An 18,675-nucleotide genomic window follows, 5' to 3' on the forward strand; every position below is an offset into this window, starting at 1 on the left:
CCTCCCCATATTCCGCATCACCACCATTTCCAGATATACAGTTTCCCTAAACAAACACATTTGCTGACATTTTCCATCTGGAAATAATAATAAAACACTCCCTTCACAGCACATACTATTCTAGCTACTGTCCAAATCCTCTTTTTCTCTTTATAGCAAAACGATTTTAAAAGTTGTTTAGGGGTGCCTGTGTGGCTCAGTCGGTTAAGCATCTGACTCTTGGTTTCAGCTAAGGTCATAATCTCATGGTTTCGTGACTTTGAGCCCCGGATCAGGCTCTGTGCACTGACCATGTGGAGACTGCTTGGGATTCACTCTCTCCCTCTCTTTCTGCCCCTACTCTGCTCACAGGGTCTCTGTCTCTCTCAAAACAAAACAAACAAAACAAAAAGTCGTTTAAATTAGCTGTCTCCACTTCTCCTTCCATGTTCCACTGAGCCCATTCCACTATGTTTTTCCCTTCATTTCCTCCCTATCCCTACTCCCCCCACTCCCCCCACCCACAGTCTTTTCTCCACACAGCATCCAGAAAGAGCCTTTTAAAATGTAACTCAGGTTGTATTACTTCTCTTCTAGAAATCCCGCACCCTTAAAGTAAAAGCCAGGATGTTAGCATGGACCACTTGGTTGGCCCACTTGTGATCTGGCTGTTTTCTTCCTCTCTCTGGCTCACTGTCCTCCAGCCATATTCACCTCCTTACTGCTTCCCAAAGCAGTATTCTGCAACCATATTCTGACCACGAGAATTTATATTTGCTGTTTACTCTGCCTTGAATCTTTTTCAGCCAGTTATTTTCATGGCTAACTCCTTTCTTTCTGCTCTCTGCTCAAAGTTGACCTCATCCAAAAGGCCTTTCTTTCCTTACCACTTATCCTAAATAGCAGTCTTCAACCCTCCCTCACAACTCCCTGTCCCCTAAACCACTTCACTTCCTCCATAGGGCTCATAACCATGGGCCAAATCATATACTTATTATTTATTTTCTTATTGTGCTTCTCATACATTTTACAAGCTCTATAAGGAGCTTGACACTTTTTGTTACTACTCGAATCCCAGTACCTAGAATGAGAAGTAGCAGCCAAGTATTTCTTGACTAGAAAAGTGGATGTATGATTCCCATAGCTTGTTCCATGATTCCTGTCAATATGCACAAATCCTGATATTCTTGTACAAATATCTCCTCCTGCTTCAAGAATATTCTACGTGCTATGTTCTCCGCCCTATCCCCGGTCCCATTGACCTTTTTCTCCTTCATGAAGTCTCCCGTGGTGAGATTCTGCATATGTCAGCTTTTTAAGGTGACAGTGAGAGTTCTTTCTCAATAGCCTCCTAACGCAGTAAAACCACTGTATTCTTTCTGTAGCCCTTGCAATCATTTTATTCACTTGTATGATTACTGTTTTTTTTTGTTTGCTTTATTTTTCTAGACGTCAAAGGCCGTGGCTTGCTCTGTAAGCACCTATAATTGCATTGATTTTTCTCTATTTTTGCTTGTGTTCAATTTCCTTGATTTTTGGTCTTAATATATATTATATATTTATATGTTAATATGTATTATTAATATGTATTACATATAATAATACATATATTACAATACGTATAAATATATACATAATGCATATATTATAATACATAATACATATATAATACAATATAATATATGTAATATATTGTATTACATATAATCAATACATATATTAATGTATACATTATTAACATTAATGTGTATATAATATGTATTATATACATTAATGCATACATATGTGTGTGTATAAATATATGTGTATATATATATATATATATATGCTTGATTTGGATTGAGTTTATTCTTCTTCTTTTAGTTTCTTAAGATGAAATCTTAGACCACTGATTTGAGAACTTTCTTCATTTCTAATATGGGAATTTACTGGTATGCGGTTTTATATTACCACCTTTTTAACCCAAAGTCCCACAAATTTTGGTATACAATTGATCCCTCAGTAACACAGGTTTGAACTGTGTGGTCCACTTATACACTGGTTTTCTTCAATAAATACAGTACAGTAATGTATTTTCTCTTCCCTATGATTTTCTTGCTAACATTTTCTTTTCTCTAGCTCACTTTATTCTAAGAACACAGTATATAATACATATACAGAAAATATGTGTTACTTGCTTGTTAATGTTATTGGTATGGCTTCCAGTCAACAGTAGGCTATTAGTACTAAATTTTTGGAAAGTCAAAAGTGATAAGTGGATTTTGTACTGCACAGGGGCTCAGTGCCTTTAATCCCCATGTTATTCAAGAGCTTCTTGTATCGTATTTTCATGTTATTTTAGTCAAACATATTTTCTAATATTTCTTGAGGATTAATCTTTTATCCATAGATTATTTAGAGATACACTGATTAATCTCTAAATGTTTTGGTTTTCTAGATATCTTTGAAAACCTAATTTCTAGTTTAATTCTGTTGTTGTCAGGTGTACTTTGTATGCATTCTTTTAATAAAGTTTGTTTTATGGCCAAGGATATTGATCTTTTGAGCAGACTCGAGTGGTGGTTTATATGGCAGTCCAGTTCAAAACAGCTGACATGTTACTAGTGACCTGTTAAGTTCACATGCAGCTCAGGGGTAAGCTTGGGACTTGGGTCAGCTCAGGTGCAGATTTAGCATATCCCATTTTCCGGTTCCTTGCTCCTTTCTCTCCAGACTCTTCAGATCACAGAGGCCTCTTTTCCTGGTGCCTTTGGATGAAAAATTGATATAACTCAAGGTTTTAGCCCCTTGCACTATTGTGTACATTCATGGAACCGATTTCCCTTTCGGAGGGAAAGAGCAAGAGAAAAATAGAAACAACAGGGATTTCCCCCAAGTGCTTCAGACCATAGGATCCTTTTTTTCTAGTTTTTCTTGCCAGACAGGATTAGGAGTCAGCATGGCTGTACTGCCATCATCCCTGAGGCAACAACAGTAAGATTTTTAACACTAGGGATTCTTTTAACACTAGGGATTCTTTTCTTTTAACACTAGGGATTTCTTATCTGTGCTGGGGCAGAGATATGAGGAAAACAAGGAATTCCTTCCTACCCTACCCTCAGTACCTCACAGAAGCCTTTGCCCGCCCCGCCCCCTGACTTCTGGTTAGAAAGAGATTGTTTCTCTCAGAGTTTTACTGCCTGAGCCTGCGAATGAGATTCTGGGATTCAGCTACCTTCAAGTCAAAGCTGAGATCTATATAGGAGAGAAAAACAGAATACTTATAGTGGTACTTATCATTTGTCGAGATTTGCCATCGCACCCCATTTTGCCTGCTATTATTCACTTTTCAGAGTCCTCCGGTAGCTTCACTATATATTTAGTGTAGAGTTTTTAGTTCTAATCAATGAAGGAAATAGCATATACTGGGCTAACTCTATCTCCACTGAGATGTGAACCCAGTGTAGAAATTTAATTGATGGAATTCTCTTGGTTCAAATATTATTCAGATTAGACCCAATAAAATCACTTAATTCTAGGGGAAAATACTATGCATAAGATGCTTCATTCTCATAATTCAGGGAGTCAAGTCTGATAAACGTAGGATTCAACAGATACCTATCGAAATTTAACGAAGAGTAAACCCATCTTAAAGGCACTGTACAAAAATTTCAATAGAGAGTATATATTTGAATTTTCAGTGCTACTAGCTGTATGACACATAATAAAATACTCCCGCCATAAATTTCCAATGTTACCATCCCGTTGCTTCCTTTGCACTCATTCTTTATCCTTTCTACTTAGGCCATTTCTGAAAGGTGCCCTCTAGCCTAATAAAACAGATTAGTCCGATATCAATAATTGGCAAATGCCACCACTTTCATACAAGAAAATAATTGTATGAATGATCATAATTATTTTAAAAATGGCAATCCAAATCATACCAAGCAAGTCTTAGGAAAATGGATACAACAGTGGAATTTAATTAAAGCAAGATCATGAGTTAGAATGAAGATAAATTAGCTGGATGTTGTAATTATAATAAATGGTAGAATTATACCTAGGGAGTTTAGAAAAGAGTTTGAAGTGAGATTCAGAGGTTGTATAATGAGAAAGATCAAATGAAGGAGGGACAGAGTAAGAGACAGCAGCAATATTATTATGATAATTAATTTGCTTTTACAAAATACAAGACAATAGAGGTAAACAAATACTTTTCTTGGATATGTATGATTGATACCTGAATCCATGGGTGCAAAATTATGAATAAAAAAATACAATATATCTCTAAACACTTTGTCGTATGCTCTTGGGTATACATTTAAGAAACTACAAAACACATTAAGGATTACAAGCATAAAGCCATAGCAAACTGCATAGTATAACGGAGATCTAAAATAAATGCTTTCCTCTCCCAAGGCATCTAAAAAAACTCACATTGGTATATTCAAACTTCTCTGTTACATATTGTCTTCAATCTCAGGATTGAACACACACACACACACATATTTCTAATATATATGATTTTTATGAATTATTTACTTATATATATATCTTATTATTTTAAAATTCTTTTATATCTTTATAAAAACTTGGCACTCCTATAAGTTAGCAGCAAAAGTATTATTAAAATGAATGTTTTACAAATGAACTTTGTTATACTGAGAAACATCACCACTTAAATCTTCAATAAAATATATATCTCAGATTAAAAATGTATGACAGAAATTCACTTTTTTATCTGAATTGAACATACATTTAAGTTCAATTTTTAAAAATGCCTATTTCAAAGTGAGAGTTAAATCCCATACATAATTTAATGACAGTTTTAATTATATTCCTCTCAATATTTTCGCTCTCATTGAAGCTGTTCTTCATCATCATCATCATCATCATGAGCTTATTTTGTATGTATACTATTTTCCAGGGTCTTTGATAAACACATCTTTCTCATTTAAGAATGGAAACATGATGAGGGGCGCCTGGGTGGCGCAGTCGGTTAAGCGTCCGACTTCAGCCAGGTCACGATCTCGCGGTCCGGGAGTTCGAGCCCCGCGTCGGGCTCTGGGCTGATGGCTCAGAGCCTGGAGCTGTTTCCGATTCTGTGTCTCCCTCTTTCTCTGCCCCTTCCCCGTTCATGCTCTGTCTCTCTCCGTCCCAAAAATAAATAAACGTTGAAAAAAAATTAAAAAAAAAAAGAATGGAAACATGATGAAATGATTTCCCCATTTCACAAATCAGAAACTGGAGCTTAGAAGAAATGTACTTTTCCCCCATGTTCTGCAGCTTGTATGTGACTTCCCGGAATACAGCTAAGCCACATCAGACACAGAGCCTAAACTCCTAAATAATAAGCTCTAATCTTTTCAACTAGGAGTCTCCTTTTTTTTTTTTTTTTTTTTGTCTTTTCTGGACTGCTTATGTGAAACATCGCTATAAATGTGGAATGGCTTTGTAAATAAGGCATATGTTCCGAGTAAATGTGAAATCATTAGTCTAAATAAAATGACACTTAGGATTTTAGAGCATGTGAACCTATTAGTTTGTCTTAGTTATTTCCATTTCTTTCAATATAACATGTCTGTGCCCATTCATTATTACTGGCAAGATCTACAGAGTGCTTGAGTCACTGCTTTCAGCATACATTTAATAGGGGTTTACAGGAAATACCAAGTAACTATATAGTGAGTAACTGTTTTTCACCTTGAACAAAAGTGAATTGGAACTCTTCCTACCATAGTATTTTTAAAACATCCCTCTTAGGCTAATAAATAAGTGAAATAATTTGTAAACACTTAGCTATTAAACAAAGGTATCCTATATGTGTTGTCAAACAATAACATCAAATTGATGTCTTCATTAGTGTTAGCTACGAAAAGCTATACCTCTGTAGGCTTGATATACTTGATTACCTGTTGAAAAGAGACAGAATGGACTTATTGTCTATGTACCGATATAGAAATATCTTTAAGATATTTTTATTAAGTGAAAAAAAACTAGGCAAGTAAGAAGATCTATAGTTTCTAGTTGTGCGTAACAAAGGTTAATGTATAAAATCTGTAACATAAATTTGCTCTTATCTGCAAAAGACCACTGAAAGTATCAGTAAGAAAACAATAGAAGTGGTTGTCCATAGGGTGTAAAAGGGGTTAAGGTTTGGACATGTCTCCTCAATGTGTCCTCCTAATTAAGCAGTTTCACTAAATAAACACTTTTAGCTTTAGGTCTTGCTATAAATTACAAATCTCCAGTTATTTTTACTTACCTAATGAATCATTAAAAGCAGTAACTCTGAGTAATTTTGTTAAATCTATATTAATCTTCTTAAACATAATATCATGCAAAGTCACATTTCCCAAAAATGAGAGGATAGAGTCATAGGTTAAGCAACAGAAAAAGTAAAAACTATTAAGCAGCGCTTGCTTAATCTTTCAAAAGTTATAATTATGACACAGAATATAGAAACAGCTCCTATGAAATAATCAAATTCGATAAATGATGCCCGGAAATGCATGTATATGTTTAAGGCTTCAGTGTACAAAGTATTCAATATCTATAGACTGACTATATGAGAGCCGCGACTGTGCTTCCCAAATTCCTGTCTTAGAAGTGCCAGTCCACGATGAAGTTTCCACCAAAGCCAGAGAAACAAGGGTGATGATACATAGAAAGTGTTTTAAAAAAATTATATCATTATGATTTGAAACATTGTGACTAATATTGAAATTGCTACTTCTAATTTTCTTTGATATTTATTTTATGACATATTGGTAACAAATCACTTTTGTTTTTGCTTTTAATGTATAAACCCGGAAAAAATGCCACTTCATGTGACTCTCTGGCTCCTCATTTTTCTAAATGTACAAAATCCCCAAAGTCTAGGAATCACTATCCTACAGAAATTGTAAAACACCAAACAATGGCAACCAGGAATTATATTCATAATGTGAAAAAGTAATAACCATATTTACGTTCATGTGTAGGTTTGGTTTCAGCTAATTTCCTACTCGAAAATTATATTATTCCCCTGAAATGAAAGTAATTTGAAATCTGGCTCCCATTTTTGCATCAAGGCAAAAAGCACAGGCAGCAAGGACCGGCCTCAGAATCACAAGGTTGCAGGGCTGCACACAAAGCAAAAGAGATTTTCATTCCTGAGCGAATTGGAAGAAGTTTCACTCTAGCAACATTAGAGTAATTTCTGCATTTAAAATGAAAGTGTGAATGATTGCACAAAGAATGGAATGCTTTTGTTCAAAGAAATTATTATTTGATCACAGAATCACAGAAAAGTTAAGCAATTGCTTAAGGGAAGGAAAGAGGGAGGGAGGGAGGAAGGGAGGGAGGGAGAGAGAAAGGAAGGAAGGAAGGAAGGAATCTTAAACAGACTAAAGCAGATTACTCTCGCCTCTTTTTTCCCTAAATATTTAAATCAATCCTAAGTAGGAATTGTGATTTACTAATATAAGGGCACTTTATTTACTTTATTGTTTATTATCGTCTTATCCTGGCTGCTACGAAGTACTCTAGTTGATCTTACTATAATAGTTGGTTCAAAGTGCATACATGGGTGGAATTTGAAGAGAGGTGCGGTCTTGTTGAGTTTCATGTCAAAGGCACCATGCCCTACTCTGCCAGCTGTCTAGCCCTCCTCTAGAGAAAGGCCACTTCATGTAGTCATCAGCTCATGTCTCAAGCTGTCCAGCTGGGATGTGAGCAGATTGACAGAAGGATACCTTGGAATTCCCCAGCTGGGAAGGAGGGAAGACTCTTTAAGCTGCTGCATGTGACCCAAAAGTTTCTGGGCTTTCAGTTGATTTTATTGCCTCATTTTGTATAAGCTTTATGAATTTTATTAACATGGCTACACTGAATTCAAATGTTTGGTTCACAGTTTCACTCTGTGACAAAACCAGCTTTAATGAATGAAAAGACAGTGTGTTACAACATGACTATGCGAAATACTGCATCACGACTTTTTCACTTATACAAACCTCTATTCCACAACCTTGACAATTACATTACTGTTAGTCACTGAAGATGTACAACACATTCTGTGTGGGTTCCCAAGGCTGCATATTATGAAGTTAATTTACCAGTGTAATAAATTAATAAATTATATATATATATATCTATCCATACATATATATAAATGGTATTTTATTTATTGTTCTATTTAGTCAGTTGTTTGTCTCAAAAAAGTCCAAATAAAAGAATATAGTCAGCTTTATAGCTAATTCAGGGATTATAATGCAGACAAAATGTTTGTGTCTAGAGTTGGCATGCCAGGTAAGTACAAACAAAACAAAAACCTTTACAAAATGTTTCCTTAACTAGAGCTCTTCCTTTCCAGTTATATCTAATATCAAATTGGCATGATTTATTTGGTGAGATCAACCATGTCAAATCAGTTATTTTAAAATTTTTGGAAGTTTTGTGACTAATTTTATAGAAAGGCTCTCTACTATATCTCATGTACTGTGACCCTGAACAATGTTCAAGCATGATCTATGCCATAAAGTGTACTAATTAGTGGGCTCCTGGGTGGCTCAGTCGGTTGAGCGTCTGACTTCAGCTCAGGTCATGATCTCGCGGTTCATGCGTTCAAGTCTCATGTCAGGCTCTCTGCTGTCAATGCAGAGCCTGATTCAGATCCTCTGTCTCCCTCACTCTACTCTTCCTCCATCCTGTCTCTCAAAAATAAATAAGCGTAAAAAAAAAACTAAAAAAAAATTTATACTAATTAGCAACAACATTGGCATGAAGGGATATTGGGGGAAAATTTAATGAAATATTTGGTGTATATTGTTATTCTTTATTCTTTCCACTCTCTTTTCTTAGCAATGCATTTTCTCCTGATTTTTGTACATTCTGGTGTATGTTTTATTTTACTTTATTTTATTTTATTTATTTTATTTTATTATTTTTTAGCTCTCTCTGGGTTTTGATGTATGCTGAAGATCCAGTGACTATTTCCCTGGGAATTTGAAAGCCACTCAAAGGTTATTATTCACAGTCCACAGGAGAATAACCCACCATTTGCAGTTATTCACACTAGTCTGGAAAGAGATCATGATTCACAAAGTGCCTTTGGGAGAGAACGCTTCTTCCAGCTCCCTTTTTTGAGTAGCCAACAGTGTAGAGTCGATTGCTTTACTGTTACTTCTCATCCATTAGAATGAATTAAGTAAGCTTTTCTCAAGAAGGGGCCAAGCCTCATCTGGTCATGAAGAGAGCAGTGCTTTTTTCCATTAGTCTCTGTGAAATTCTTAATAACACATGGAGTCAGTCCCCTTTGCTTCAACAAGCAAAAAGTTTCACAGAATTGATTTGATAAAAAGGTTCACTGGGTTCATGAAGTTTCTTCTTCTAAAGTGGTCTCACATGCTTATGTGCACACCTCCACTATTTTATATTTTATTGTTGTACAAATACTTTTCCTGGACAACTTCAAATCCTTTATGGTGAATTTTTGAATGGATCAACATGTCTTAGACTTCAAAACATTTTAAGAGGACCATTAGAATATTTCACTGTGTTTGAAACCTGTTTTGTAAATGAGAGAAGAAAATTCTCAAACTAAGTTGTAGATGACAGTTGGATATGGCATTATCCTCATCCAAGTAATTTTTTCACACTATGTAACTGTCTGAAATATGTGTCATCTTTTGTAGACCATGGATATCTTTTATTAATTTAATTATTCAGCTCTTTATTCCTTCAACAAATAATTGAGAGTTTATTCCATGTCAATTCCTATGTGCTGCTATGGGAGAAAAGTTTCAAAGGCCATGTGCTCTATTCTCAATGTCCTTTACACCCTTTGAGGATGAAATAAAAAGGGAAACATCTACATATGGCATATTTTTCTTAGGCATCTTGTTCATTAATTTAAACAATAAACCTTGGGCCAAGCACTATACTGGTTACTGTGAGCAAATGAATAGCCAAGTTTAAATCTAAATAAGAAAAAAAAATCTTTAAAAAAAGTGATTTTAAGCTATAAAATACAGTGGTTCCCTGACGAGAACATAACTAATTGTGCTCAGTTGTTCTTTTAACCATTTAAAGAAAATATAAATCAGACCAAAGTAAAGGATACAGGATCAAATGCGGCAGACTAGAATGTGAACTGACCTGAGGACAAGACACTGAGGTGCTATTTGATACTAGCTGCCAAACTTACTTTCTGGTGGTTTCACTACTTCCGCTATTAAGAACATAATAGCAGAAGAGCACATACGGGAACTCATCCAAATTCGATTAATGTTAGATTTGTGGTTGACCAAGCTCACTAGACATTCACTATATGAATATTACTGAATTTTAGTTTGTAGTATATAAGCCTAACTAAGATGAACATTATTCTGAGCCTGTATGGAAGATGGAGCAAAATGACATTCTTCATGATGCAAGGACTCAGCTACCAGGGACGGTAGCAGGTCAAAGAACAGAATCAAACTGAGTCTGTGGTTCCTTGGTTCCTATGTTCATTTAGTGTACATTAACTTGGGAATTTATGACATATAATGTTACTAGGAGTGTATGTAAAAATGCTATATCCAAAAGAAACAAAAAAGAAACCAAACAACAAAAAAGGTAATTTCACTTAAATAGGTTCAATTCAAAGTTAGTGAGGACAACTATTCTTTAACCACTGTGCTGAATAATATTTTAAATAATCGATGAAGAGACAACCCTAGTGACAGAACAGGAAATGAACACCATGGGAAAATGCTCTTTGATGATTTTTAGTCCTTTCCCATAGGAAATGGGTGCAAGACTTAAATTTGTTTGGAAACATTTGATTAAGAAAAAAATAACATACTCTGTTATTTATACATGTATGCAAAATTGCGTGATTATTTTTGCCAGGCAAGTCTTTATTACGCCTTGCTCCATGGGCTTGGATTTTAATGTGTGGAGAATTAACGGTAGCATCCTTATTATGGGAACTAAACTAAAGGGGTTTAAATATTTGATCAGTTGGCCAACGTGTATCCTAACAACAATCGCTACTCACAATTGGACTTTAGCCTGGTGTCACTGGAGTTCTGGTCAGCCAGACCTAATTGGATTTTCTACATAAATCAATTATCAGAGCTTGTTAAGACTGTCAATAGCAGTTCTCCCGCTTACTCTCTTTATCCTGCTCTGGCATTTATGGCCCGTTAAGCTTGTGCTCAAGCAGAGCTGACTGACAGATTCTGATCTTACAGGAGAGATTCACTTATTCAGTCTGCAAAAAGCAGGAATGGTCTAGTACCTGCAATCAAAACAGTTTAGTTTATTTTCTTGCTTTTTTCCCAAAAGAAAATTTCTGCCATAGTATTCAGCTACTGCACAAAAAATCAAGTGCTTTTGAATGAGTTGGGTTGGGCATGAGTTTTGGAGCTTTTGAGCCCTGATACGAATCCAGCTGGTTCTCTTAGATGCTCACTGCAGTTTTTGTTTGTCATCTGTAAAATAAAAGTTCCACATGCCTACCTTTCAGGATTATATTGTATGATTAAAAATGTATATAATGCCCAACGTTCTACCTTGTATAGTTCTTGCAAAGTATATTGATTTCATTTTTATCCCTCTTCAAAGTCTCCAGTCCTCTCTAAATGTATATTCTCCATATTTTTAAGTGGGGGAAATGATGTAGTATCATTAGCAGAGAAATGAGGTAGTAATACAGGCCCTGTGATTTAGTCAACAACTTTTCTGACAAAAATCCAGAGCTTCTCCATGTCTCAGAATGGATGTTTTGTTCCCTAATTCCTAAAAGCTTTTCTGCAATGTACTCTTTTTTGTTTTAAGTTTGTTTATTTACTTTGAGAGAGGGAGAGCAAAACCAGGGGAGGGGCAGAGAGAGGAGAGAGAGAACCCAAAGTAGACTCTACACTGTCAGTGTGGAGCCAGAGGCAGGGCTTGAACTCACAAACCTTGAGATCAGGACCTGAGCCTAACCCAAGAGTCAGACGCTTAACCGACTGCGCCACCCAGGTGCCCTTGAATAATGTAGTCTTTATTAAAAATCAATTTTGAGGGGCGCCTGGGTGGCACAGTCGGTTAAGCGTCCGACTTCAGCCAGGTCACAATCTCGCGGTCCGTGAGTTCGAGCCCCGAGTCAGGCTCTGGGCTGATGGCTCAGAGCCTGGAGCCTGTTTCCGATTCTGTGTCTCCCTCTCTCTCTCTGCCCCTCCCCCGTTCATGCTCTGTCTCTCTCTGTCCCAAAAATAAATAAACGTTGAAAAAAAATAAAAAAAAAATCAATTTTGATAGAAAAGGAAACAACAGGGAAACTATACACTCACACACACACACACACACACACACACACACATTCTTTTCCTGCTTGGACCTTCACTATTTGTTGGATGAGTTAAAATTATTGAATATTGGGGCGCCTGGGTGGCGCAGTCGGTTAAGTGTCCGACTTCAGCCAGGTCACGATCTCGCACTCCGTGAGTTCGAGCCCCGCGTCAGGCTCTGGGCTGATGGCTCAGAGCCTGGAGCCTGTTTCCGATTCTGTGTCTCCCTCTCTCTCTGCCCCCCCCCCCCCCGTTCATGCTCTGTCTCTCTCCCAAAAATAAATAAACGTTGAAAAAAAATTAAAAAAAAATTATTGAATATTTATGAAAAAAATTAAATATATTCATTAGTAGTTGGAATATATTGGATCTTTATAATCTAACTTTTTAATTCTCTTTTTTCGTCTAAAAAAAAGACTACTCTAAAACTAACTTTTGAGTTAGATTCAAAAGTTTGAGTTGTTCAATAGAAGGATAATGAAAAAAAGTCAATGAAAAGTTAAGATAACACTGGAAGAAAAATGATATTGTTAAGAACATTTTAATATATAAAATACAGTCATCCTGCCACTCTAGTTTAACTTCTGGCCATGAAACTAACAAAAAGATGTAACTTAAAGTAAAAAATAGTAAGATTACTATTGTCAAACCTGAAATCATGTCAAGTACTTCACAAAAACTTGTAACACAAAGATTTTTCATTGAAAATGTATGACTTCAAAATTACTACTGACAGCAATAGGAATTATATAATCATTAGCAAGAGAATAGATGCTGTCTTATTTGTATGATTCATTATGATTCCCAGTTTTGTCAAATACAGCTATCGTAGATATCAAGGTGCTATTAAACCAAAAGTCAGAATTCATTCTGAAATGCATGTTACATTTACATCCGAAACATTTATGTGTTTCAGAGACTTGGATTCTCTTCCTTGAAAATGTATTACTACCTCATACTAAAATGTACTTTAATACAATACGGTATGCTTGCTTGGACCTCTAATATTTATTTGCATGTAGGACCCCAGAATATATACCTGATCCAGCTTAAAATATCAAAATACCCAAATATTTTAAGATTTAGAGAGGCAGGATGATGGCTCATATCTGAGTGACTTGAACATAATTATTGGTCTTGCTAAGCCTCTCGATTTTCATCTGTAAAGTGGTGATATAATCTTACAATATGTGGTAAAAACATACATAAAACATCTAGAATCATGACTGGCGCTTAGTAGTTGGTAAATAAATTTGTCATGTATTTCTCATATCACTAATAAATGGGAAAAGAAAATCATAGATGAGATTATTTCCATCAATTTTTGCATTAAAGATTTCTAATTCTCTAATTTTATCCCCAGCCATTTCAATTCTGATCTTCAACTAATGTTTTATTGAATGTAAGTGCTTTGGCAATTACCCTTGCCCTAGAACATTTGTATTTTCTTGGCAACCTATGCTTTCTAAAGGATGAAATTGATGTTCTAAATCTCCAGTATTTCAATATTGACTATACTAATTTTAATTTTTAAATGTTTCCCTTTTAAAGCTATTGGAGAGAAAGCTTCTGTGTTGATGCCACTCTTAAATGCTGCTTTTTTCCCCCAGATGTTTGGTGATGACTGGTTGTTCATATTTTAAAACTAACCTCACATTTTAAAGTTAATTTTGAGCAAAATTAATAAGTATTAATCTTTAGTCCAAATGGAAATATTGTTTCCTCCTGTATTTATTTTAAATTCAGTTCTGGTTCTAGGAAGTAACCCCTGATGGCTGCGTCTTCTAGATGTGATAGTTTACTGCCTCTTCTGTTGCTGTGCTGTTTCTGGAGTCACTACTTTACTGCACTGGACCCAGGTCTGCTCTGCTCAGATAGTTGTAGGGCAGAAGGGTAGATGGCTCTGACATTTGTGTATTTCTCTTGCCTGCAGTGCTGCTGCTTCGGACTGTGGAATTGTTTGTGGATTCTGATGAACAAGCACTTTCTTATGATCTGTCATCTTTGTATGCCACTGTGGATTCCATGGCCCTGATGTGCATTACCATCAACCTGGTCCAACATGCGTTTACATATTCCAGAAATCATTCTCCGTCTTTATTTCTTGTAGCAGTGGTTTCTTATTTCCCAACTCTGATATCAAGTTCTTTTTATTTTTGTCCTTCTTCAGTGTGTAATTTTTCATGGCCTAATTGATATGGCAAGGTACAGTTTCTTTCCATAAGAGAAAAGCACAATTTAATATGATCAGGTATGTACATGGGGTCCAGAGGATGGGTGCAGAATTTTTGTTTGTCTGTTCGTATGTTTTTCATGTTTTCCCTCAGTGTACCTATCAACCCCTATCAGTCTACATTGAGTTATCTATCTGTGACATCAAGAAGTTCCCTCTATCTGTGAGCAACCTTCATTCTTTCTTTAATTCAGAATAGTCTTCTGAAATTGTTTACATTTCTCCTGTCCTTCAGGTACCCCCTTTTCCTCTCAACTCTAACTCAATCTCCTTATCAATAAGGTTTAACTGATTTTTTTGTCTTTGAATAGTCAGAAGAAGAAACGGTTTCAGGTCTTTCAGGTCTGTTACTGGGGGTTTGAGGAGTGAGGGCAGGGAAGACAAACTGTCCAACCAAATTTGTGGCAATCTACACAGATAAATCAAGCATTTGGATTATCCATGTAAACTCTGCTTTCATTGTTAATGCTGATTTTATTTTGTTAATGGTGACAGAATTCATGTTGCATTTTTCATCTTAACAAGGACCATCTTCTACTCTCCTTGCTTGGTGTGAACCAACGCCTTCTTAGGAAATGTTTAAAAAAACCTTGGCCTGGGAAGAAGGAGAAAAGTTTAGCAAAATCCATAATGACACATGTCATTTCAGTGAAAACATGGGCACAAAACCATTAGCTCTATTAAGTCAGTTTTTTAAAGGATAATATTTTGGGGCACCTGGATGGCTCAGTTGGTTAAGTGACTGACTCTTGATTTCGGCTCAGGTCATGATCTCAGGGTCGTGAGATCGAGTTCTGTGTGGGGCTCCACACTGGGCGTTGAGCCTGCTCAAGATTCTCTCTCTCCCTTTCCCTCTGTCCCTCCCCAGCTTGTGCACATGCATGCATGCTTCTCTCTCTTTCACACACACACACACACACACACAATAATAATAATAAATAAAAGATGGTATTTCATCTTGAACTAAAAGTTGTAAAAGAGAAAGATAACATGAAAATCACATGTATTTGAAATAAAACAATGATATTAACTTAATATAATAAATCTATTGTGACAGTCATAAATACTAGAACATGTTGAAAAGAATAAAACAGTTTTATAGTATGTCATATCAAAATTAAATGTCAACCAATTATTTGAAGTATTCTTTTGGCATGTCTCATTATCAATTCTCAATTTATTCAGCCAAATTAGAGATTTTTGAGCAAAAGAAAACTGAAAACACTTTTACACTTTTTTTTTAATAATCCTTGATGTCAACAGAAAGGGATCCACAATTTCTCATATCTTACAATCCTTCCCTATGTCTTAGACTATGTTTTCTTCCTCATCAATGATTCATTTAAATAGCCTACTTCAGGGGCGCCTGGGTGACTCAGTCAGTTAAGCGGCCGACTTCGGCTCAGGTCATGATTTCGCGGTCCTTGAGTTCGAGCCCCACGTCGGGCCCTGTGCTGACAGCTCAGAGCCTGGAGCCTGTTTCACATTCTGTGTCTCCCTCTCTCTGACCCTCCCCTGTTCATGCTCTGTCTCTCTGTGTCTCAAAAATAAATACACGTTAAAAAAGATTAAAAAAAAATAGCCTACTTCACTTGGATTCAGGGACATAGTTGAGAGGCCAAAGCATCAGAGAACATCTTACTGACAGATTTTCCAACTGAAAAAAATTATAGAGACTTTTCCCACTTAGGGGATGTTATTTGTTACTTACTTATCGGTAGTATAAAGATTCCTAGTTAGGAACAGCTCATGGAGCACTTCTAATCCCCATATCTTCATCCGGTAAATGGGCATCCCCTCTTACATCAAGATACGATCATCAAGTTTCTCAGTTTGTGTGGTAGTATTGGAGGACTTTCACCCCATTATGCAGTAACTGAGAGGTTAAGTTTGTGTTTGCTTATAGGAAATTTTTTCTCTATTAAAAAATTGCCGATATGTACTATTTATTTATTTATTTATTTATTTTTTACTACTGAGTCATTTTCTATCTGTTTTGTAATCCCTCAAAAGATTGCTGAGATTTACTATATTGTTGACATTTGGAGACAAATATTTGGTGTAGTCTCATTCTATGTACTACTGTTGAGATAAGGAAATCACAATTTGCTCATATTTACCGTCACACAACTATCATCCATTTGAATTTTATAAGACTGCTACTTATTTTGAAACCCTCATTATTGTTTGAAAGTATGTAAGTGGCATACTAAGCAGTTCAATATTCCATCTTTTAATTTTATAATTAGAATGCATTCAAGCTGTGCTTCTAAGTTTTCTTAATGCCCTAAACACTAAATTGGAGTGTATTCTGAAATCATACATTAAACAGAAAATCTTTGAATTAGCAACTTAAAGTTTAGCTTTATACACCAAGGAGTTTTACTCATTAGCAGGTAATTTAAATTCTTTCTTCTTCCCACCCCTTTTGCCCCAGGGAATGCTAAGCTTGTTTTTCAAACCCTCCTTCTGAAATATGAGGGGCAAGAATAGTACTAAAAGTCAGGATTTGAAGACACACAGAGATCCGTTAGCAGGCTTTAATCCTCTATTTGAACTCTTCATATCAATCTTCTATGTGAGGACAACTGGGTTGTCACTGGCAAGGCAGAAAGAGAGTCTGGAAAACTGAATCTGCAAAGAGCTTACTAGTATGTATATTAGTGGGTGTTTCTCTCTTACCTGGTTTGTTCAAGCTACCATAATAAAGTACGACAGACATGGTCATAAACAACAGAAACTTATTTTCTCACAATTCTGGAGGCTGGAAGTGTGAGATCAAGGCATGGCGGGTTTGGTTTCTTCTGAGGCCTCACTCCTTGGCTTATCTTTTCTCTGTCTTCACTTATTCTTCCCTCTATTCATGTCTGTGTCCCAATTTTCTCTTCAGGTAAGGACATCCATCAAAAGTCCTGTTGGGTTAGGACCCGCCCTAATGATCTCATTTTAACTTAATTACCCCTTTAAAGACCCTATCCTAAATATATACTGTCACATTCTGACATCCTGGGAATTAGGATTTCAACATATGAACTACGGAGAGGGGCACGTAGTTCAGGAAATAACCCACTCGATAAACTTTCTCAATACTGTAGAAATGATTCCAACATAACCTTACCCCAGGGCTGACTGCGACAAAGCAGTAGGGCTAAATGTCACCTGGTGCTATGGCTCACACAGTGAATAGGAGGACTAGAGTTTTCCCTTAGAGAACTGTGGGTAATCATGACAATTCTAAACATACAAAGTTTGCCCAGTTGTGTGGATGGGCTCCTGACCTTTAGCGTCTCTTACAGCCTTGAGAATCCTTACTCTTTGCTTTCAAAATATATGATGATTCAGAAATGGTAATGTTTTCTATAAATTCAGTGTGGATGGGGGCTGACATAGATGATATAAAAAAAAATGAAGATGAAATTTGCCTTGTGTGGTATTCATAGGCTTTACCATCCAGCATAAAAATGCATGACTAAGTGCTTTTTCGAATTTTTGCTAAGCCAGATATCTGAAGAATGTTCGAAGATGTTTTACTGATCTATAAATGCTATGAGTTTTGCTGATGGAATAGCATATTTTGCTCAACTTAAGTTCTTGCACACAAATATATAATATACAATCACTCTATTCTCATTTTTTTTCCCACCTAGTAGATTTTCCCATCCAATAAATAGCGGCATGGGCTTTTGTGTTCTAATTTATGTATGTTGGCTGTAGATATTAAGTTGCTGAGATGAGCATTATCCCAAATTTAAATTTAGACACTGAAAAATAAACCATGATAAAATTCTAAAAATGTTTTAAATAGAATGGCTAAGAGTTCTATACTAGGATTCCTACACTATGAACCATTCCTCAGAAAAGTCTTTGAAGTGGAGAAAGTTTTCTTTGGGATCAGCCCAGGAAATCATGCTTGTGTCAGTCCCACAGCTTATACAAGACCCCTGTGGGGTCTGTCCTTTCCCACTGATGTTTTAGCCGTTTTAATTATTTTAGTGTTTATTTTTGAGAGAGAGACAGAGACAGAGTGCAGGGGAAGGGCAGAGAGAGAGGGAGACACAGAATCTGAAGGAGGGTCCAGTCTCTGAGCTGTCAGCACAGAGCCTGATGCGGGGCTTGAACCCACAAACCGCGAGATCATGACCTGAGCCAAAGTCGGACGCTTAACCAACTTAGCCACCCAGATGC

This window comes from Prionailurus viverrinus, chromosome A1, assembly GCF_022837055.1.
Source record: "Prionailurus viverrinus isolate Anna chromosome A1, UM_Priviv_1.0, whole genome shotgun sequence".
Classification (NCBI taxonomy): Eukaryota; Metazoa; Chordata; class Mammalia; order Carnivora; family Felidae; genus Prionailurus; species Prionailurus viverrinus.